Source organism: Bombina bombina, chromosome 2 (assembly GCF_027579735.1).
Source record: "Bombina bombina isolate aBomBom1 chromosome 2, aBomBom1.pri, whole genome shotgun sequence".
Lineage (NCBI taxonomy): Eukaryota > Metazoa > Chordata > Amphibia > Anura > Bombinatoridae > Bombina > Bombina bombina.
The window spans coordinates 490,588,261-490,612,007 of record NC_069500.1 but is presented as its reverse complement, the minus strand read 5'-3'; positions in this window follow the sequence as shown (position 1 = coordinate 490,612,007).

Here is a 23,747-nt window from a genome sequence, read left to right as displayed (position 1 = left end):
AAATTTTAGGTCTTAGAACTGCCACATCGGATGCGATCTCCTTTGCTCGTTTTCACATGCGACCTCTTCAGCTCTGTATGCTGAACCAATGGTGCAGGGATTACACAAAGATATCTCAATTAATATCTTTAAACCGATTATACGACACTCTCTGACGTGGTGGACAGATCACCATCGTTTAGTTCAGGGGGCTTCTTTGTTCTTCCGACCTGGACTATAATCTCAACAGATGCAAGTCTTACACTTTGGGGAGCTGTGTGGGGGTCTCTGACGGCACAAGGGGTTTGGGAATCTCAGGAGGTGAGATTACCAATCAATATTTTGGAACTCCGTGCAATTTTCAGAGCTCTTCAGTCTTGGCCTCTTCTGAAGAGAGAGTTGTTCATTTTCAGATAGACAATGTCACAACTGTGGCATACATCAATCATCAAGGAGGGACTCACAGTCCTCTGGCTATGAAAGAAGTATCTCGAATTTTGGTTTGGCCAGAATCCAGCTCCTGTCTAATCTCTGTGGTTCATATCCCAGGTATAGACAATTGGGAAGCGGATTATCTCAGTCGCCAAACGTTGCATCCGGGCGAATGGTCTCTTCACCCAGAGGTATTTCTTCAGATTGTTCAAATGTGGGAACTCCCAGAAATAGATCTGATGGCTTCTCATCTAAACAAGAAACTTCCCTGGTATCTGTCCAGATCCCGGGATCCTCGGGCGGAGGCAGTGGATGCATTATCACTTCCTTGGAAGTATCATCCTGCCTATATCTTTCCGCCTCTAGTTCTTCTTCCAAGAGTATTCTCCAAGATTCTAAAGGAATGCTCGTTTGTCCTGCTGGTAGCTCCAGCATGGCCTCACAGGTTTTGGTATGCGGATCTTGTCCGGATGGCCTCTTGCCAGCTGTGGACTCTTCCGTTAAGACCAGACTTTCTGTCGCAAGGTCCTTTCTTCCATCAGGATCTCAAATCCTTAAATTTTAAGGTATGGAGTTTGAACGTTTGATCTTGGTCAAAGAGGTTTCTCTGACTCTGTGTTTGATACTATGGGACAGGCTCGTAAATCTGTATCTAGAGAGATATATTATAGAGTCTGGAAGACTTATATTTCTTAGTGTCTTTCTCATCATTTTTCTTGGCATTCTTTTTGAATACCGAGAATTTTACAGTTTATTCAGGATGGTTTAGATAAAGGTTTGTCCGCAAGTTCCTTGTATGGACAAATCTCTGCTCTTTCTGTTCTTTTTCACAGAAAGATTGCTAATCTTCCTGATATTCATTGTTTTGTACAAGCTTTGGTTTGTATAAAACCTGTTATTAAGTCAATTTCTCCTCCTTGGAGTTTGAATTTGGTTCTGGGGGCTCTTCAAGCTCCTCCTTTTGAACCCATGTATTCTTTGGTCATTAAATTACTTTCTTGGAAAGTTTTGTTTCTTTTGGCCATCTCTTCTGCCAGAAGAGTCTCTGAATTATCTGCTCTTTCTTGTGAGTCTCCTTTTCTGATTTTTCATCAGGATAAGGCGGTGCTGCAAACTTCTTTTGAATTTTTTACCTAAGGTTGTGAATTCTAACAACATTAGTAGAGAAATTGTGGTTCCTTCATTATGTCCTAATCCTATGAATTCTAAGGAGAAATCATTGCATTCTTTGGATGCTGTTAGAGCTTTGTATTATTATGTTGAAGCTACTAAGTCTTTCCGAAAGACTTCTAGTCTATTTGTCATCTTTTCCGGTTCTAGAAAAGGCCAGAAAGCTTCTGCCATTTCTTTGGCATCTTGGTTGAAATCTTTATTTCATCATGCCTATGTCGAGTCGGGTAAAACTCCGCCTCGAAGGATTACAGCTCATTCTACTAGGTCAGTTTCTACTTCCTGGGCGTTTAGGAATGAAGCTTCGGTTGATCAGATTCGCAAAGCAGCAACTTGGTCCTCTTTGCATACTTTTACTAAATTCTACCATTTTTGATGTGTTTTCTTCTTCTGAAGCAGTTTTTGGTAGAAAAGTACTTCAGGCAGTGGTTTCAGTTTGAATCTTCTGCTTATGTTTTCATTAAACTTTATTTTGGGTGTGGATTATTTTCAGCAGGAATTGGCTGTCTTTATTTTATCCCTCCCTCTCTAGTGACTCTTGCGTGGAAAGATCCACATCTTGGGTAGTCATTATCCCATACGTCACTAGCTCATGGACTCTTGCTAATTACATGAAAGAAAACATAATTTATGTAAGAACTTACCTGATAAATTCATTTCTTTCATATTAGCAAGAGTCCATGAGGCCCACCCTTTTTTGTGGTGGTTATGATTTTTTTGTATAAAGCACAATTATTCCAATTCCTTATTTTTTATGCTTTCGCACTTTTTTCTTATCACCCCACTTCTTGGCTATTCGTTAAACTGATTTGTGGGTGTGGTGAGGGGTGTATTTAAAGGCATTTTAAGGTTTGGGAAACTTTGCCCCTCCTGGTAGGAATGTATATCCCATACGTCACTAGCTCATGGACTCTTGCTAATATGAAAGAAATGAATTTATCAGGTAAGTTCTTACATAAATTATGTTTTTTCTCAAATGTAGAATCATATTGGAATGACATTCCTTAACATTGTATGAAGCTGGAGATGGGGGCAACCTGATCATATTGTTCTGATTTTATTACTTATCACAACATCTCATTCAAAACTTGCTTTATTGTGACCTTTCCCACTGTTGATAAAAATGATGTGGTCTTCTCATACTGAATCATTATAGATTACACCTAAATTGTGTTTAGTTTACACAGAGATTGCTATTCATCTGTTATTTTCACTTTATTCTTTTGGTTATTATTTCTCTTTTTTTCACATTATTGTTGCACTGTTACTATGCTGTCACGCTTCTATTACACCTATATGATTTGCTAATTAACTCATCAGATTGTTTCTTTAAATACCAGCATTACCTTCTATTCCATGCTTGGTATTGTTTTCCTGAGCCGGATTAAGCTCCACCTGACATCCTGTCTCTAAGCTGTTGATTCTGATCACTAACCCTCAGCATCCACTCTGCACCGCTGTGCAGGGATCTGCCTCCCCAGACCGGAACCTCGGCCTCTGTGATGTCACACGCCCGCCGCGGCACTCTCTCAGTACTGCCGCCATCACCGGAGCTAGCTACTCCTCTCTGCACAATCCTGTGTTACCGCTGACTCTGGACTCTAACCTACCTTGTCGGTTACAGGTACTATAGGAAGGGGTTCTGAACTTATTTCTCTTATTCTGCCTTTAACTTATGTAACACGCTGTTATTGAGATATTATAACGCCTTCACATTTTCATACAGCTCCTCATATATAAAATCAGGATCCTCAGTTTAAATCTAATTATTACTCATTTACCTATTAATATTCTCATAGCTCATTTATTGAAAGTGTGTAATAATTGAACTTAAGACATAGTAAATTCACTGCTGCTCGTTATGTTTATATTGCTGCATCAGCTATAGTGATATCTGCTGCTTTCTTCTATTCATATATCAAACTGCTCATGTGTGTGTGCTAGGGCTTCACGTATTGCTAAAGGGTGATATTTATGTATTCTCCTGCCACACATTCAGCAACACACAAATATGGTAAAATATCAGTAGCTGTGGTCCAACATAAACCTCTCTCTTTGCAGACATTACAGAATACCAAGCCTTAAACTATACAATGGACCCAACTGATCTGCCAACACATTTACAAACATTAACCACTAAAGTTGACATGTTAACTGAGGGTCTTACTGCACTTAAGTTAGAAAATGATAACTTAAAATCTTACATAAAAGAGGTAGTGGATAGGAAACCTCCCCCCCAGGAACCTCAAATCTCTACCCCTGAGCCTTTCTTTGGGGATAGAAAGATATTTAGAGAATTTAAGAATTCTTGCTATCTATTATTCACCCTCAAACCTTATACCTACCCTAATGACAGGGTAAAAGTCATGACAACTATTTCTTATTTAAGAGCTGAGCCCAGAGCATGGGCAAACACTTTCCTTGAGCATAATGATGAGATTCTCAATTCCCTCGACTCCTTTTTCTCTGCCTTAGCACAAATCTATGACGACCCTTTCAAACAACAAACTGCTGAAACTGCTATGAGGTCCCTAAGGCAGAGGAAAAGAGAAGTCGAGGAGTATATAGCTGAATTCAAAAGGTGGGCCCCTGATACCCAATGGAACAACCTATCCCTACGTAATCAGTACCGTCTGGGGTTATCAGAAGCCATTAAGGACGAGCTTTCACGAACACAAATACCGCCTACACTCGAGCAACTTATAGACCTGAGTATTTGTATAGATAGGAGACTTAGGGAAAGACATCATGAAAGAACTAGTCATGACACTACTTATAGGCAAAAATCCTCATCCAATATACCCAGTACACACTCAAAACCCCTACCAGAACCTATGGATATCGCTTGCCTACGTGGTCCACTAAGCTCCCAGGAAAAGATAAGACGCCGTACTCAAAATTTGTGCATGTACTGTGCATCCGATGAACATGGGGTCAAAGACTGTCCTAACTTAACCCGCCAAAGAAAGGGTAAGCAGCTTACTCCCCATTCCTCAATAAAAACTGTACTCAAATGCCCTCATTACTGCAACATTCCTCTTGTCTTGCAGTGGGACCAATCCCGGGTGACAGTCCAAGGGATCATTGACTCTGGAGCTTCTCTTTCCTATGTTGATATAACCTTTTGTGAAAATAATAAAATTCCCCTGCATAAGAAACTGTCTCCTGTTCATTTGAGGGGAATAGACGGTAAGGTACTGACCACAGGCCCTGTGATGTTCGAAACCACTCCCATCTTGATGTCAACTGAGTGTCACCATAGGGAGTACATTAAATTCGATGTAATCACTTCGCCTGATTTCCCTTTAATACTAGGTTTACAGTGGTTACGGCAACATGATCCTTTGATTTCTTGGGGTTCTCTCTCTTTACAGTTTAATTCTGGGTACTGTAAAACAACTTGTTTTCCCCACTTACTACTTCAGCCTCCATCAGACGGCTTGCAGTCTAACGTGCCCATGGATTACTCGGATTTCACTGACGTGTTCAGTAAAACCCAATCTGAAACTCTTCCGCCTCACAGGCCATATGACTGCCCTATAGACCTTTTACCTGGAGCAGTCATACCCTGTGGGCATATCTTCCCTCTCTCCAAACCGGAATTACTACACCTTAGATCATACATAGATGAGAATATCAAAAAAGGATTTATTAGGCCATCAACTTCACCTGCAGCTGCAGGTATCTTCTTTGTAAAAAATAAGGATGGATCACTAAGACCTATAGTGGATTATAGGCAGCTAAACAAAATAACCATAAAAAACCGCTACCCCCTACCACTTATCCCGGAGTTAATCGAACGGTTAGTGGGTTCCAAGGTCTTCACCAAACTTGATCTTAGGGGAGCATACAATCTGATCAGGATGCGGGCAGGAGACGAATGGCTGACAGCATTTCGTACCCGTTACGGGTTATACGAATATGTAATCATGCCATTCGGCCTCTGCAATGCCCCTGCCACCTTCCAGCACCTGATAAATGATATTTTCAAGGATATCCTAGACCTATACGTGGTTATATATTTGGACGACATCCTCATATTCTCCAAAAATCTCTCAGAACACAAAATCCATGTTCGCCAAGTTCTCACCCGCCTCAGAAGCAACTCTTTGTACGTGAAAGCCGAAAAATGTACCTTCCACGCTGCCAGCATTCCTTTCTTAGGTTACATCATATCCGACGAAGGGATACGAATGGATGACAACAAGATCAAAATGGTATTAGATTGGCCTATCCCTACTACTAGAACACAAGTACAAAGTTTTCTAGGTTTCGCCAACTTCTACCGGAAGTTTATCAAAAACTACTCTTCTCTGGCTAGACCCCTCATTAATCTTACAAAACAAAACATAAAATACATCTGGACCACTGAAGCTCAAATTGCTTTCAATAAACTAAAAACTAGCTTTACCACCGCTCCAATTCTAAGATACCCTAATACCGAACTCCCTTTCACTCTCGAAGTCGATGCATCTGACTCTGCACTTGGAGCCATTCTCTCCCAAAGGGAGACTCTCAAAAAACCTCTACACCCAGTTGCATTTTATTCTCGGACCTTGACTACTGCTGAGAGACATTACCCCGTAGGAGAAAAAGAACTTCTCGCCATAAAGGCTGCTTTCGAACAATGGAGACATTTACTCGAAGGAGCTACAACACCTACTATAGTGTACACAGATCACAGGAATCTCCAGTTCTTAAAAAACACCAGAACACTCTCAGCTCGCCAAGTCCGATGGAATCTCTTCTTTTCGCGTTTCAATTTCTTGATCACATACCGGCCCGCAAGCAAGAATGGGAAAGCTGATGCTCTCTCTCGAATACCGTCTACTCTGAAAGCACAACCTTCCCATCAACAAGTAATTCCAGATGAGAATTTTCTCCTCTTCTTCATAGATTCACTGCCTTTACTACGTACTGAACAAACCAAAGATTGCACTAAACCCATACATCTCTTATCTAAGGATAAAGATGGAGTATACCACTATGGAAGAAAATACTATGTTCCCCCATCTCTACGAATACAACTACTCACTTCGGCTCATGACTCACCTCTCGGTGGACATTGTGGCGTAAACAAAACCAAGGAGCTACTACAGAGATCTTACTGGTGGCCTACCATGTTATCTGATGCTATTCAGTTCATTAACTCTTGTTCCTCCTGCACAATATCTAAACGGACTAAGAGACCACCTTTCGGACTACTACTTTCCACACCTACCCACGAAAAACCCTGGGAAGAGATCGCCTTAGATTACATCGTTGATTTGCCAAAATCCGATAGGAACACTACAATTCTTGTGGTGGTTGACCTCTTCAGTAAAATGCTACATCTGATACCTTACCATAAGCTTCCATCAGCTGCCGAGACCATACAACTTCTACTGACCAATGTCATTAAGCTCCACGGATTACCCAGGAAGATATTAACTGATCGTGGGTCTCAGTTTACCAGTGCTTTGTGGTCTGCATTCTGTAAACAATTCTCCATAGACAAATCCTTATCATCCTCTTACCATCCTCAGACAAACGGACAAACAGAGCGCTGCAATCAATGGGTAGAGCAGTTTTTATGTACCTACTGTCATACCTCTCAACATTCATGGTCCCAACAGCTGCATTATGCTGAATTCGTGTTCAACAACACTGTGCACTCCACCACTAAACAAACTCCCTTTTACATAAATTATGGATTCCATCCGACATTCCAGTACCTACCTGATCTGGTTCCAGACCATCCCCACATATCTGATTTAACTTCCACCATTAACTCAAACTTCACTGCTGTTAAACAGGCAATAGAAGATGCAAAGGAAATACAGAAAAAGTACTACGACCGAAGGCGCACTCCTCCACCTTCATACTCTGAAGGAGATCTTGTCTGGCTTTCGCCGAAAAATCTGCGCTTATCCACACCTTCTAGAAAGCTTACCCCTCTCTTCATCGGACCCTTTCCTATACAAAGAATCATCAATTGCAACGCTGTTCGCCTTACACTACCTTCCTCCCTGAAAATACACCCTACTTTTCACGTATCATTGTTGAAGCCTTATCGCTTTATACGTGATAAAGGTAAGGACACTACTCTACCACCTATCTCTGTAGACCCAAACATGGAGTATGAGGTTGAGGATATCTTGGACAGTAGACTTGCCAGGGGTACTCTTCAGTATCTAATCAAATGGAAGGACTACTCCGCTGAACATAACTCTTGGGAGCCTGCCACTAATATTTCTGCTCCCAGGTTGCTTTCTCGCTTTCATCAGAGGTACCCAGATCGCCCACGGACTTGAGCATCGGTGCTGCTCCTTGGAGGGGGTATCCTGTCATGCTTCTATTACACCTATATGATTTGCTAATTAACTCATCAGATTGTTTCTTTAAATACCAGCATTACCTTCTATTCCATGCTTGGTATTGTTTTCCTGAGCCGGATTAAGCTCCACCTGACATCCTGTCTCTAAGCTGTTGATTCTGATCACTAACCCTCAGCATCCACTCTGCACCGCTGTGCAGGGATCTGCCTCCCCAGACCGGAACCTCGGCCTCTGTGACGTCACACGCCCGCCGCGGCACTCTCTCAGTACTGCCGCCATCACCGGAGCTAGCTACTCCTCTCTGCACAATCCTGTGTTACCGCTGACTCTGAACTCTAACCTACCTTGTCGGTTACAGGTACTATAGGAAGGGGTTCTGAACTTATTTCTCTTATTCTGCCTTTAACTTATGTAACACGCTGTTATTGAGATATTATAACGCCTTCACATTTTCATACAGCTCCTCATATATAAAATCAGGATCCTCAGTTTAAATCTAATTATTACTCATTTACCTATTAATATTCTCATAGCTCATTTATTGAAAGTGTGTAATAATTGAACTTGACATAGTAAATTCACTGCTGCTCGTTATGTTTATATTGCTGCATCAGCTATAGTGATATCTGCTGCTTTCTTCTATTCATATATCAAACTGCTCATGTGTGTGTGCTAGGGCTTCACGTATTGCTAAAGGGTGATATTTATGTATTCTCCTGCCACACATTCAGCAACACACAAATATGGTAAAATATCAGTAGCTGTGGTCCAACATAAACCTCTCTCTTTGCAGACATTACATATGCACATTTATCACACGCCCTTGTTTGACTGTTTATATGTTGTCTATGAAAAATCAATAAAAATGTATTACACTAAAAAAAAACATATGGCTGCATCTAACAGATTGCAATAGAACCCTGTGCATGGTTATACCTTGGATTACATCCAACCAACAGAAACTGCTTTGGATCCCTTGGGGCACAGGCTCACTCATACAAGCCTGATTACTGCAAGTTAAAGAGTCACTAAACACTAAATACAAGTCATGCACATCCCTTTAAAGGGACACTGAACCCAAATTTTTTCTTTTGTGAGTCAGATAAAGCATGCAATTTTAAACAACTTTCTAATTTACTCCTATTAGCAAATGTTCTTCATTATCTTGGTATCTTTATTTGAAAAGCAAGAATGTAAGTCTAGATGCCAGCCCATTTTTGGTGAACAACCTTGGTTGTTCTTGCTGATTGGTGGATAAATTCATCCACCAATAAACAAGTGCTGTCCAGGGTTCTGGACTTCCTTTTTTCAAATAAAGATAGCAAGAGAACGAAGAAAATTTGATAATAGAAGTAAATTAGAAAGTTGCTTAAAATTGCATGCTCTATCTGAATCACGAAAGAAAACATTTGGGTTCAGTATCCCTTTAATCATGGGTGCTAGGAACCTAGGTTACACTGCAGGTAAAGAAGGAGAGTTGCGTCACATGTGCAAACAGGTCAGCACTGGAATGTAGTGAAAGATAGATTTCAACATGGCAACACTGTGACTAGGGAGAGTGGGTAAGAGCCTCAATACTATGCTTATAAAATGTATTTAGTGTTTAATGTCCCTTTAAGAAGCAGCACTTGTACTTTATAACCCAAATTTAAAGCTACATTTTCCCAAACCAACAAGGGAATGCTCTTCCCCATAAGTTTCATCTAATCACCACATTTCAAGAAGACGGTTTCACCCTTTTTAACTTTTACTGCTTTCCCCGTTTATATTAAAAATAAAAACATAAAATAATAACATATTTGATTACAATGTATAAAAAAATCTGTGGAAGTTATTTGAATGCTAAATGATATACAATATATTATAATTTAGCGAGATTAGTCCACAGGAGTTCAAATTCCTTTTAAGGGTATTATTTTTCCACTTTCTCATGTATACTACTCAACAAATGAAAGATGAGACATATATGGTAGTGATGTAACATTTAGAAATATCAGTTCCTTTTGGCAAAGACAATATCCTCACTTTCAAGAACTATGAGTCAGCTTTAAGTTTCATAATAACCCCAGGTTACTGGGTAGGGTGGAGGTCACCAGACCTAAACAGTTTTACTAAAAAGCTTTGATTAGCACATAATACAACAATAAATATTATACATAGACTGACACCAGAGACTTGTAATACTACTTCAGTGTTCTCCGCAAGACCTTATTAATGGGCACTCCACCCTGGTGATTTTTATGGCCTCCCAGCTAAAATTTAGCCAATAGTGAGCTAACTGCACAAATGATCATTAATTACATTTATGTTTAATTATGCAATTAATTAGTGCTTTGGATAGCAGTGAATGTTATAATAATACAAAGTATTTCCCAGCTGCTGGCTGCTTCATAATGACACTCAGCTTGGAAAGTGTATTTGGAGAATACTGCACTAAGATAAAAATAACATTTTTACTTTTTATTATGAATCCAAACAAGAAACAAATACGACCTTAGCTTGTGTATTTGGCAATCCTCCTGCACACTTAAAGTAACTTCATTCTCTGAAGGCAATCCCATGTGCATTTTGTCAAAGCTGTGCTTTCCTTGTGTAAATAGAAAACAGCTTGAAACTGTATCATAGATCCTTGAAAACTATGTGCAAAAAAATTAAATCACTGAAATGTACATTAAATTAAATCAGCCACTTAAGTTGTCAAGCTTTTAAATCTTTATTTTGTCCACATTTCAACTTTTATTGCATTAAGGAACCTGAATCCCTAAGTGTCTTACGGCTAGATTTAGAGTTTTGTCGGTAAGGACCCGCGTAGCTAACGCTGGCTTTTTTCTGGCCGCACCATAAAAATAACTCTGGTATTGAGAGTCCACATAAAGGCTGCGTTAGGCTCCAAAAAAGGAGCGTAGAGCATATTTAACGCAGCTTCAACTCTCGATACCAGAGTTGCTTACGGACGCGGCCAGCCTCAAAAACGTGCTCGTGCACGATTCCCCCATAGGAAACAATGGGGCTGTTTGAGCTGAAAAAAAACCTAACACCTGCAAAAAAGCTGCGTTCAGCTCCTAACGCAGCCCCATTGTTTGCTATGGGGAAACACTTCCTACGTCTGCACCTAACACCCTAACATGTACCCCGAGTCTAAACACCCCTAGCCTTACACTTATTAACCCCTAATCTGCCGCCCCCGCTATCGCTGACCCCTGCATATTATTTTTAACCCCTAATCTGCCGCTCCGTAAACCGCCGCTACTTACATTATCCTTATGTACCCCTAATCTGCTGCCCCTAACACCGCCGACCCCTATATTATATTTATTAACCCCTAATCTGCCCCCCACAACGTCGCCTCCACCTGCCTACACTTATTAACCCCTAATCTGCAGAGCGGACCGCACTGCTATCATAATAAAGTTATTAACCCCTAATCCGCCTCACTAACCCTATAATAAATAGTATTAACCCCTAATCTGCCCTCCCTAACATCGCCGACACCTAACTTCAATTATTAACCCCTAATCTGCCGACCGGAGCTCACCGCTATTCTAATAAATGTATTAACCCCTAAAGCTAAGTCTAACTCTAACACTAACACCTCCCTAACTTAAATATAATTTAAATCTAACGAAATTAATTAACTCTTATTAAATAAATTATTCCTATTTAAAGCTAAATACTTACCTGTAAAATAAATCCTAAAATAGCTGCAATATAAATTATAATTATATTATAGCTATTTTAGGATTAATATTTATTTTACAGGTAACTTTGTATTTATTTTAACCAGGTACAATAGCTATTAAATAGTTAAGAACTATTTAATAGCTAAAATAGTTAAAATAATTACAAAATTACCTGTAAAATAAATCCTAACCTAAGTTACAATTAAACCTAACACTATACTATCATTAAATTAATTAAATAAAATACCTACAATTACCTACAATTAAACCTAACACTACACTATCAATACATTAATTAAATACAATACCTACAAATAACTACAATGAAATAAACTAACTAAAGTACAAAAAATAAAAAAGAACTAAGTTACAAAAAATAAAAAAATATTTACAAACATAAGAAAAATATTACAACAATTTTAAACTAATTACACCTACTCTAAGCCCCCTAATAAAATAACAAAGACCCCCAAAATAAAAAATGCCCTACCCTATTCTAAATTACTAAAGTTCAAAGCTCTTTTACCTTACCAGCCCTGAACAGGGCCCTTTGCGGGGCATGCCCCAAGAAGTTCAGCTCTTTTGCCTGTAAAACCCCCCACATACAATACCCCCCCCAACATTACAACCCACCACCCACATACCCCTAATCTAACCCAAACCCCCCTTAAATAAACCTAACACTAAGCCCCTGAAGATCATCCTACCTTGTCTTCACCTCACCAGGTATCACCGATCGGTCCTGGCTCCAAAATCTTCATCCAACCCAAGCGGGGGCTGGCGATCCATCATCCGGTGGCTGAAGAGGTCCAGAAGAGGCTCCAAAGTCTTCATCCTATCCGGGAAGAAGAGTAGATCCGGACCGGCAACCATCATCTTCCAAGCGGCATCTTCTATCTTCATCCGATGAGGACCGGCTCCATCCTGAAGACCTCCACCGCGGACCCATCTTCATCCGGCGACGTCCAACTGAAGAATGACGGTTCCTTTAAGGGATGTCATCCAAGATGGCGTCCCTCGAATTCCGATTGGCTGATAGGATTCTATCAGCCAATCGGAATTAAGGTAGGGATATTCTGATTGGCTGATGGAATCAGCCAATCAAAATCAAGTTCAATCCGATTGGCTGATCCAATCAGCCAATCAGATTGAGCTCGCATTCTATTGGCTGATCGGAACAGGGGGGCAGATTAGGGGTTAATAAATATAATATAGGGGTCGGCGGTGTTAGGGGCAGCAGATTAGGGGTACATAAGGATAACTTAAGTAGCGGCGCTTTGCGGTCGGCAGATTAGGGGTTAATTATTGTAGGTAGCTGGCTGCGACGTTGTGGGGGGCAGGTTAGGGGTTAATAAATATAATATAGGGGTCGGCGGTGTTAGGGGCAGCAGATTAGGGGTACATAAGGATAACGTAGGTGGCGGTCGGCAGATTAGGGGTTAAAAAAATTTAATCGAGTGGCGGCGATGTGGGGGGGCCTCGGTTTAGGGGTACATAGGTAGTTTATGGGTGTTAGTGTACTTTAGAGTACAGTAGTTAAGAGCTTTATGAACCGGCGTTAGCCCAGAAAGCTCTTAACTACTGACTTTTTTCTGCGGCTGGAGTTTTGTCGTTAGAATTCTAACGCTCACTTCAGACACGACTCTAAATACCGGAGTTAGAAAAATCCCATTGAAAAGATAGGATACGCAATTGACGTAAGGGGATCTGCGGTATGGAAAAGTCGCGGCTGAAAAGTGAGCGTTAGACCCTTTTTTGAGTGACTCCAAATACCGGAGGTAGCCTAAAACCAGCGTTAGGAGCCTCTAACGCTGGTTTTCACGGTTACCGCCAAACTCCAAATCTAGGCCTTAGAAAACAGCATTATTTCATGCCACTTCTATTTTATATGATTGTATGTTACAATGAAGTAATTTTTTAAATATACTAAAACATTTATACACTTTCTCAGCACCACAAAAAAGGTTATTATTCATTTGTAGAGTATCAATAGATTTTGCAGAGTCAAAAACAGGTAGAAAATCATTTATCAAAACTGCTTGGGACCGGAAAAGGTTTGGATTTCTGAATAGTGTGGATTTTGGAATATTTGCATCTTTAAAATGGGACAGTTGGGAGAGGGCATGGAACCAAGTCTAAACAATATCTTATGTAATGTAGGCAATATTTACATGTCATAATACAGCTTATACATGTAACTAAAGGTAGTTTTATATAATTTTTTAATACTTTTGTGACTTACAGGCAGGGAATTTTTTGATAATTTCATTTAAAAAAAATAAATATTTTTTGGAATTTGGGATTTGGGACTATGTACCTGTATGTAATTTTCCCTATGGGTCTTGCACCCAGACCTGTCTGAGGTTAACTGCCTGGGACTCTGGGGACAGTGCAGCTTCCTGAGAGTGCTATTGAGCACCCAGGGCTGTGCATGTTGTAGGGTCATAGGATGTGTACCCAGTCCAGTCTGAGAGTGCAGTACCCTTTCCTTGTTTAATATATATATTATATATATATATATATATATATATATATATATATATATATATATATATATATATATATATATATATTAGCCATGGGCATTCAAATGCTTGGTTAACATCCAAATCTGAAAGATGGTCGGCTGCTTGCTCTTTTTGGACCCAGATTGCTTCTTATGAAAATGCAACACACCAAGATCTGTGTAAATACTCCTTCATTACAACAGCACCCTTTGTGCCTGTTTGCAAACAGTAGCTGAGCCGGCAGCCACATAGCAGAAAGAGGAGCTTCAACATGACAGTGAGTCATCCTTCCCCCTAGTTATTCTGTGCCAGAGGCTATACACTTGCGCAGCCTGTACAAATACAAATGGCAGGTTTTTCTATACAGCCATCTTGTAAACTTGCCACCATACTGTATAGGAAAAGACTTTCACTTTCCTTACATTATAAGCACATTTTTTTATTTATTTTTTTAAATAATTTTTTATTGAGGTAATGAACAACAATAACATAACAAAGATATGCGTCCAGGCATAAATAAAGATTGATAAGGTCAATCACATATTTCACATACATAAAACAAAAGGCTTAGTCTGACCTTCTAGGCACAAGTACCTCTGTTACACCCGTTATATCTATAGTCACGGTACAACAAACGCTACAGGTCCTAAAAAAGGCCTCAATTAGACCATATAATAATGTCAGTAATAAAGTGGCTAGAATCTAATAAAGGTTATAATAAAATACCTAAAGTCTCTGTTACAACACTTGTGAAATATATAATCGATAATGTTAGGGACCTATATAAAATAATTATTAGCGCCTGGGCACATCATCATGATGCCTCAGTTTTGTTTTATTGGAAGTAGAAGTGGTCCTTTAATCGCTACGCCCATCATAATATGGTTAGTCTAGTAAGAGTAATTTAGGGCATAAGGAGGAGCTCGCTTTTGGATTTTGGTAGGGAAAAGAAAGGAAAGAAATACAGTGGGCCAGAGCCGCTTGAGTTAAGAAAGTGAAAGAGGGGTATGTGATATAGGAAGGGGACGAGGGAGGGGAGGGATAAGGGGTAAGGGAAGGAAGGGGTAAGAGATGAGGGAAGGGGGGGAGGAGGGCGGAGCCAATTAAATTGTTTATCTAGCGTGGCTTTTAGATCTTCAAGTCTTTTGGGTATAAAGCAAATACTTAGTGCTAAGTCAGGGAATGGGAGTACTTTTTGATGCAGCCGTACATGCCATCATGAAAGAAATGTAACTGAATTCCCATATACGTTATACCCTCTAATTAAGAAGCATGCTTTACCTGCTCTAAAGTGAAGGTTAGCAGTCTCTCAGTGTTAGTCTATATAGGACAAGAAATGGGTATATAAATTAGGGAGATAACCTCTAAAATAGGGAACAGCTAGAGGGTAAGCTTATAAAGTAAATACAAGGGCAATCTTAAAGAAAGTCCAAGTCTGGCAGTTGACAGTTAGTGTCCCTATATCAATTGGTTAAGATATCATAACTTCAGAGACCACTATAAAGTCTTACGCCTAGATTTAGAGTTCTGCAGCCAAAGGGGTGCGTTAGCTACGCGTGCTTTTTTCTGGCCGCACCTTTTAAATACCGCTGGTATTGAGAGTTCACAGAATGGCTGCGTTAGGCTCCAAAAAAGGAGCGTAGAGCATATTTAACGCAACTTCAACTCTCGATACCAGCGGTGCTTACGGACGCGGCCAGCTTCAAAAACGTGCTCGTGCACGATTCCCCCATAGAAAACAATGGGGCTGTTTGAGCTGAAAAAAAAACCTAACACCTGCAAAAAAGCCGCGTTCAGCTCCTAACGCAGCCCCATTGTTTTCTATGGGGAAACACTTCCTACGTCTGCACCTAACACTCTAACATGTACACCGAGTCTAAACACCCCTAACCTTACACTTATTAACCCCTATTCTGCCGCCCCCGCTATCGCTGACCCCTGCATATTATTATTAACCCCTAATCTGCCGCTCCGTACACCGCCGCTACTTACATTATCCCTATGTACCCCTAATCTGCTGCACCTAACACTGCCGACCCCTATATTATATTAATTAACCCCTAATCTGCCCCCCACAACGTCGCCTCCACCTGCCTACACTTATTAACCCCTAATCTGCCGAGCGGACCGCACCGCTATTATAATAAAGTTATTAACCCCTAATCTGCCTCACTCCCGCCTCAATAACCCTATAATAAATAGTATTAACCCCTAATCTGCCCTCCCTAACATCGCCGACACCTAACTTCAAGTATTAACCCCTAATCTGCCGACTGGAGCTCACCGCTATTCTAATAAATGTATTAACCCCTAAAGCTAAGTCTAACCCTAACACTAACACCCCCCTAAATTAAATATAATTTAAATCTAACGAAATAAATTAACTCTTATTAAATAAATTATTCCTATTTAAAGCTAAATACTTACCTGTAAAATAAATCCTAATATAGCTACAATATAAATTATATTTATATTATAGCTATTTTAGGATTTATATTTATTTTACAGGTAACTTTGTATTTATTTTAACCAGGTACAATAGCTATTAAATAGTTAATAACTATTTAATAGCTAAAATAGTTAAAATAATTACAAAATTACCTGTAAAATAAATCCTAACCTAAGTTACAATTAAACCTAACACTACACTATCAATAAATTAATTAAATAAAATACCTACAATTACCTACAATTAAACCTAACACTACACTATCAATACATTAATTAAATACAATATCTACAAATAAATACAATGAAATAAACTAACTAAAGTACAAAAAATAAAAAAGAACTAAGTTACAAAAAATAAAAAAATATTTACAAACATCAGAAAAATATTACAACAATTTTAAACTAATTACACCTACTCTAAGCCCCCTAATAAAATAACAAAGACCCCCAAAATAAAAAAATGCCCTACCCTATTCTAAATTAAAAAAAAGTTCAAAGCTCTTTTACCTTACCAGCCCTGAACAGGGCCCTTTGCGGGGCATGCCCCAAAGAATTCAGCTCTTTTGCCTGGAAAAAAAACACATACAATACCCCCCCCCAATATTACAACCCACCACCCACATACCCCTAATCTAACCCAAACCCCCCTTAAATAAACCTAACACTAAGCCCCTGAAGATCTTCCTACCTTATCTTCACCATACCAGGTTCACCGATCGATCCAGAAGAGCTCCTCCGATGTCTTGATCCAAGCCCAAGCGGGGGGCTGAAGATGTCCATGATCCGGCTGAAGTCTTCATCAAAGCGGGAGCTGAAGAGGTCTATGATCCGGCTGAAGTCTTCTATCAACGGCATCTTCAATCTTCTTTCTTCCGGATACCATGTTCATCCCGCCGACACAGACGACACAGACGACTTCCCGACGAATGACGGTTCCTTTAAGAGACGTCATCCAAGATGGCGTCCCTCGAATTACGATTGGCTGATAGGATTCTATCAGCCAATCGGAATTAAGGTAGGAAAATTCTGATTGGCTGATGGAATCAGCCAATCAGAATCAAGTTCAATCTGATTGGCTGATTCAATCAGCCAATCAGATTGAGCTCGCATTCTATTGGCTGTTCCGATCAGCCAATAGAATGCAAGCTCAATCTGATTGGCTGATCGGATCAGCCAATCGGATTGAACTTGATTCTGATTGGCTGATTCCATCAGCCAATCAGAATTTTCCTACCTTAATTCCGATTGGCTGATAGAATCCTATCAGCCAATCGGAATTCGAGGGACGCCATCTTGGATGACGTCCCTTAAAGGAACCGTCATTCGTCGGGAAGTCGTCGGTGAAGATGGATGTTCTGCGTCGGCGGGATGAACATGGTATCCGGAAGAAAGAAGATTGAAGATGCCGTTGATAGAAGACTTCAGCCGGATCATGGACCTCTTCAGCTCCCGCTTGGATGAAGACTTCATCCGGATCATGGACATCTTCAGCCCCCCGCTTGGGCTTGGATCAAGACATCGGAGGAGCTCTTCTGGATCGATCGGTGAACCTGGTATGGTGAAGATAAGGTAGGAAGATCTTCAGGGGCTTAGTGTTAGGTTTATTTAAGGGGGTTTGGGTTAGATTAGGGGTATGTGGGTGTTGTATTGTATGTGTTTTTTTTCCAGGCAAAAGAGCTGAATTCTTTGGGGCAAGCCCCGCAAAGGGCCCTGTTCAGGGCTGGTAAGGTAAAAGAGCTTTGAACTTTTGTAATTTAGAATAGGGTAGGGCATTTTTTTATTTTGGGGGTCTTTGTTATTTTATTAGGGGGCTTAGAGTAGGTGTAATTAGTTTAAAATTGTTGTAATATTTTTCTGATGTTTGTAAATATTTTTTTATTTTTTGTAACTTAGTTCTTTTTTATACTCTTTTTTTTTTGTACTTTAGTTAGTTTATTTCATTGTATTTATTTGTAGATATTGTATTTAATTAATGTATTGATAGTGTAGTGTTAGGTTTAATTGTAGGTAATTGTAGGTATTTTATTTAATTAATTTATTGATAGTGTAGTGTTAGGTTTAATTGTAACTTAGGTTAGGATTTATTTTACAGGTAATTTTGTAATTATTTTAACTATTTTAGCTATTAAATAGTTCTTAACTATTTAATAGCTATTGTACCTGGTTAAAATAAATACAAAGTTACCTGTAAAATAAATATAAATCCTAAAATAGCTATAATATAATTTTCATTTATATTGTAGCTATATTAGGGTTTATTTTACAGGTAAGTATTTAGCTTTAAATAGGAATAATTTATTTAATAAGAGTTAATTTATTTAGTTAGATTTAAATTATATTTAATTTAGGGGGGTGTTAGGGTTAGGGTTAGACTTAGCTTTAGGGGTTAATCCATTTATTACAGTAGCGGCGAGATTTGGTCGGCAGATCAGGGGTTAATAATTGAAGTTAGGTGTCGGCGATGTTAGGGAGGGCAGATTAGGGGTTAATACTATTTATTATAGGGTTATTGAGGCGGGAGTGAGGCGGATTAGGGGTTAATAACTTTATTATAGTAGCGGTGAGATCCGCTCGGCAGATTAGGGGTTAATAAGTGTAGGCAGGTGGAGGCGACGTTGAGGGGGGCAGATTAGGGGCTAATAAATATAATATAGGGGTTGGCGGTGTTAGGGGCAGCAGATTAGGGGTACATAAGGATAACGTAAGTAGCGGCGCTTTGCGGTCGGCAGATTAGGGGTTAATTATTGTAGGTAGCTGGCGGCGACGTTGTGGGGGGCAGGTTAGGGGTTAATAAATATAATATAGAGGTCGGTACATAAGGATAACGTAGGTGGCGGTCGGCAGATTAGGGGTTAAAAAAATTTAATCGAGTGGGGGCGATGTGGGGGGACCTCGGTTTAGGAGTACATAGGTAGTTTATGGGTGTTAGTGTACTTTAGAGCCATGACTCTAAATACCGGAGTTAGAAAGATCCCATTGAAAAGATAGGATACGCAATTGACGTAAGGGGATCTGCGGTATGGAAAAGTCGTGGCTGGAAAGTGAGCGTTAGACCCTTTAATGACTGACTCCAAATACCAGAGGGCGGTAAAAACCAGCGTTAGGAGCCTCTAACGCTGGTTTTGACGGCTACCGCCCAACTCTAAATCTAGGCCTTAGATAGTATAGTTTGGTTTTCCATAAGGAAAACAATGGTTTTATCTAACTACGTGTTTACGTGTTTACAGCTAAGATTCTAAGTTCTTATCAATTGAGGTACAACCTTATAGTACAATAGTATGACGTAATTAATATGAGAGGAGTTCTACAGATCCTCTTTACAAAGTTAAAATATTGCTGTCTCATATAAACTAGGGTCAAGCAGGTAGTGCAGTACCTTAACAACTTGACTTAGTTATAATAGGAAAGAATATAAAGCCTTATGCATAGTCTCAGCTATTCATTCATTACACTAGGCATCCATAACTGAGTAATACAGATGCATTAATGTCAGGAAAATATCTATGAACATACTGATTTACAAGGTGAAGCTCCCAGTGAGTTATATAGGTTGTAGGGTACAGGGCTGCTTGAGGGGGGAACAACAACTAATACAAAATAGCTATTAACATATGTATGTACTTAAACAGTTGTACAGTTATAGAGTATAGCTCCGTATAAGGGATGATCTAAACATAAAGGGCCCTCTCTTCAGGGGAACTTGAGATAGTGTAATACTACTGAGCAGCATCCCATAACATGGATAGAGGTTATTTAGTAGCGGCACCATGCCTTGCCACAGCTTATGAAGTCTGAAAGTGTCCCACATAAATAAAGACTATGGTTTGTGCTTATATGCATTTTGGGTCTGGGTCCGCGCTGATATAGTAGAGAGCTGTATAGAGTTCTCGCTAGCCCACTCCAGATCTGTAAGGGGACTTTGATGGAATCTCTGTGTAGGCAAGTATGGGAGATGAATAGCCACGACCGGGGACAGTTCTATGTGCTAGCAAAGTTACTTCAAATCTGGCAGGCTTCAGGTATTTACCAGCTGTGATACGTGCTCCGATATCCAAGAAGCTATAGATCTTTTCTCCTGCTCTCGATTTAGGATTTGCACGCCGCTTAGCCCCCACCTCTGTAGATGATTCTTTAGATGAGACGGCATTCACCTTGGCGCTCTGCGGCATCGGCTCAGTTCGGGAGGAGAAGGGCCGCGAGGAACCCCACTGCTCGTCTGCACCCTTCTATGCCGTAAGTTCCATAAGTTCCTCCACCGGGTCTCCGGGGCTATCCTTATGATTTTGTGGTTTCTCTCTTCACCTCAATCAACGGCACTGCAGTAGATGGCGCAGCCTTAATAGCCCTAAGATCGGCGATAAAGGCTTGCTGGTGTAAGTCCATGGAGCATAATAACTTTTGCAGCGCAGCGAGCACCTGTCTCTCCATTGCAATGTTGCAGAGGTAGCAAAAATGTAGAAGTTATGTCTCGGCCAGTCGATTTGATGCGTGGGTGTCTACGGTTATGATGTTATATCCCAGGCCGCGGTTCAGTCAGTAGGCCTCAGAAGTGTTTCTGTATCCATTATGTTATTTCGCGATCCTAATCCATAGATCCAAGTTCTGGTGGATAATGAGAGCCAAATAGTGGTGCATATATGTCCTTATAGTACCCTAAATCGGTATTTTGATTGCAAACTTTCAGGAGCCTTGAGATGGTGCGTCTTGTTGTTTAGGCAGTTGGCTCCGCCCCCCACATTATAAGCCCATTTTTATAAGGGCCACACAGAGGGGTCAGACATGATGTAGGTAGAACTCAGCCCCCTTTAACAAAATCACTACTGGTTGTAGGGCTAGAGGGCACCCTACAGGTGTAGACCTGGTCTCAATTGAGACCTCTGAGACCTCTATAGTTATGCTCCAGGGTCACATGACCTGTAACCTTATAATCTGTATGGCCTACAGAGGTTTTTCAATAGGAATGGATTTTACCTTCTTAGTTCCTTTACCTATTTATATAAACTTAAAGGGACAGTCAACACCAGATTTTTTGTTGTTTTAAAATATAGATAATCCATTAATTACCCATTACCCAGTTTTGCATAGCCAACACAGTTATAATTATACAAATTTTACCTCTGTAATAACCTTGTATCTAAGCCTCAGCAGACTGCACCCTTATTTCAGTTCTTTTGACAGACTTGCATTTTAGCCAATCAGAGCTGACTCCACAGTAAATTCACGTGCATGAGCTCAATGTTAGGTATATGAAACACATGAACTAATGCCCTCTAGTGGTGAAAAACTATCAAAATGCATTTAGATTAGAGGCGGCCTTCAAAGTCTAAGAAATTAGCATATGAACCTCCTAGGTTTAGCTTTCAACTAAGAATACCAAGAGAACAAAGCAAGATTGGTGATAAAAGTAAATTGGAAAGTTGTTTAAAATTGCATTCCCTATTTGAATCATGAAAACATTTTTTGGACTTGACTGTCCCTTTAATATACAGTGACATCTATTGAATGAATAATTATATGGAAATAATGTTGTTTCATAACTATCACAGCTATTCAAATATAACCACATATAATGATAAAACAAGCTGCTGATGTTTATACAACATTTTGAAACATTGGATATATCATTATAAGAACATACTAAAATTAAAATGTATTCATGTAAAAAAATACTGTACATTTATATTTATATGCATAAATTACTAATAAAAGCAACCTCTTATACACTACTGACTAAGCTACTAAACTATATGTAAAATGTATGGCTATACAGGTGGCTCTCGATTTACGCCAGTTCAATTTGCACCGTTTCAGAATAACAACCCTTTTTTTTAGTCATGTGACTGCTATTGAAAAGCATTGAGAAAGCAGTGCATTGATTAAAATAGCCAGTAGGTGGAGCTGTCTGCTTGTGTTGCAGCAAAGATACACACAAGAAGGCTGAAATGAATCAGTGTAGCTAGCTAGACATGAACTATCGAGCAGCTTTCTAAGAAACAAGATCTTCCTGTCTATAAATCAATCCAGATTGGAATGCATAGAAGGAACTGTTTGCAGAAAAATGCAAGTAAAGTCTGTATTGTGTGATTTTTTATTAGGTTTATAATACAGTTTAGCAACCTGGGTTGCCCTTGCTGATTGGTGGATAAATTAATCCACCAATAAAAAAGTGCTGTCCAGAGGTCTAAACCAAAAAAAGCTTAGATGCCTTCTTTTTCAAATAAAGATAGCAAGAGAATGAAGAAAAATTGATAATAGGAGTAAATTAACAAGTTGCTTAAAATTGCCTGCTCTATCTGAATCATGAAAGAAAAAAATTGGGTTCAGTGTTCCTTTAACTTAATTTAATTATATATTCTGTGTTGTGTGATTTTTTAATTAGGTTTATACTGCTGTTTAGTATTTAAAGTCTTCATTTCAAAGATTTAAAAATAAAATTTTCGATTTACAACCATTCCTTCTGAAACCTAACCCCGGCGTAAACTGAGGGCTACCTGTATAACTCTTATCAAATAGTACAAATGCTAGTAATCTCTTAATGTGAATGCTTGATTCCAATTCACACTACAGGTGTCTAAATAAGGGGCTTTAAATCAGGATTGCTCAATTCTGAGTTCCATAGGAACCTATTGCAATGCATTTCCATCTGCACGACTACTTACCCATCTGAATGCCGATTTTATGAGGACATGATAGGCATACTGCGTACAATGTTTTAATCGTTATATTGTCACTTTAACAAGTAATTGTTTTAACAATATTTATTTTGAATGTGTGTTAAAACAGTTTCCTGCATAGGGTGATCTTAAAACAATAAAGAGACTACGCATTTCTATAAAACTTATGATGTCTTCTTATGTGCTAATTCCAAACACGGTCACACCAGTGCATTTTAAAGTGCTTGCACCTACATTATTGAACTTCTAAATGGGATTGTGCCATCCTGAAAGTGAGTTAAGCAATGTACTGTAGATGCAAGCCCTTTGAAATGAAGAAAGAATGACAGGTTATACTCATATAAATTAGGGCCTTTGGTATAGCTTGAAATGAAGAAAGAAAGACAGGTTATACTCATATAAATTAAGGCCTTTGGTATAGATATATAACTTTGATGTGTATATAGGGACTTTATTTTAAAGAGGGGCTTCTAAGCTTTAGAACAAGGGTTTTTTGAGAAATTAGGCCTTTTTGATGGCCTACTATAAATGAATAGG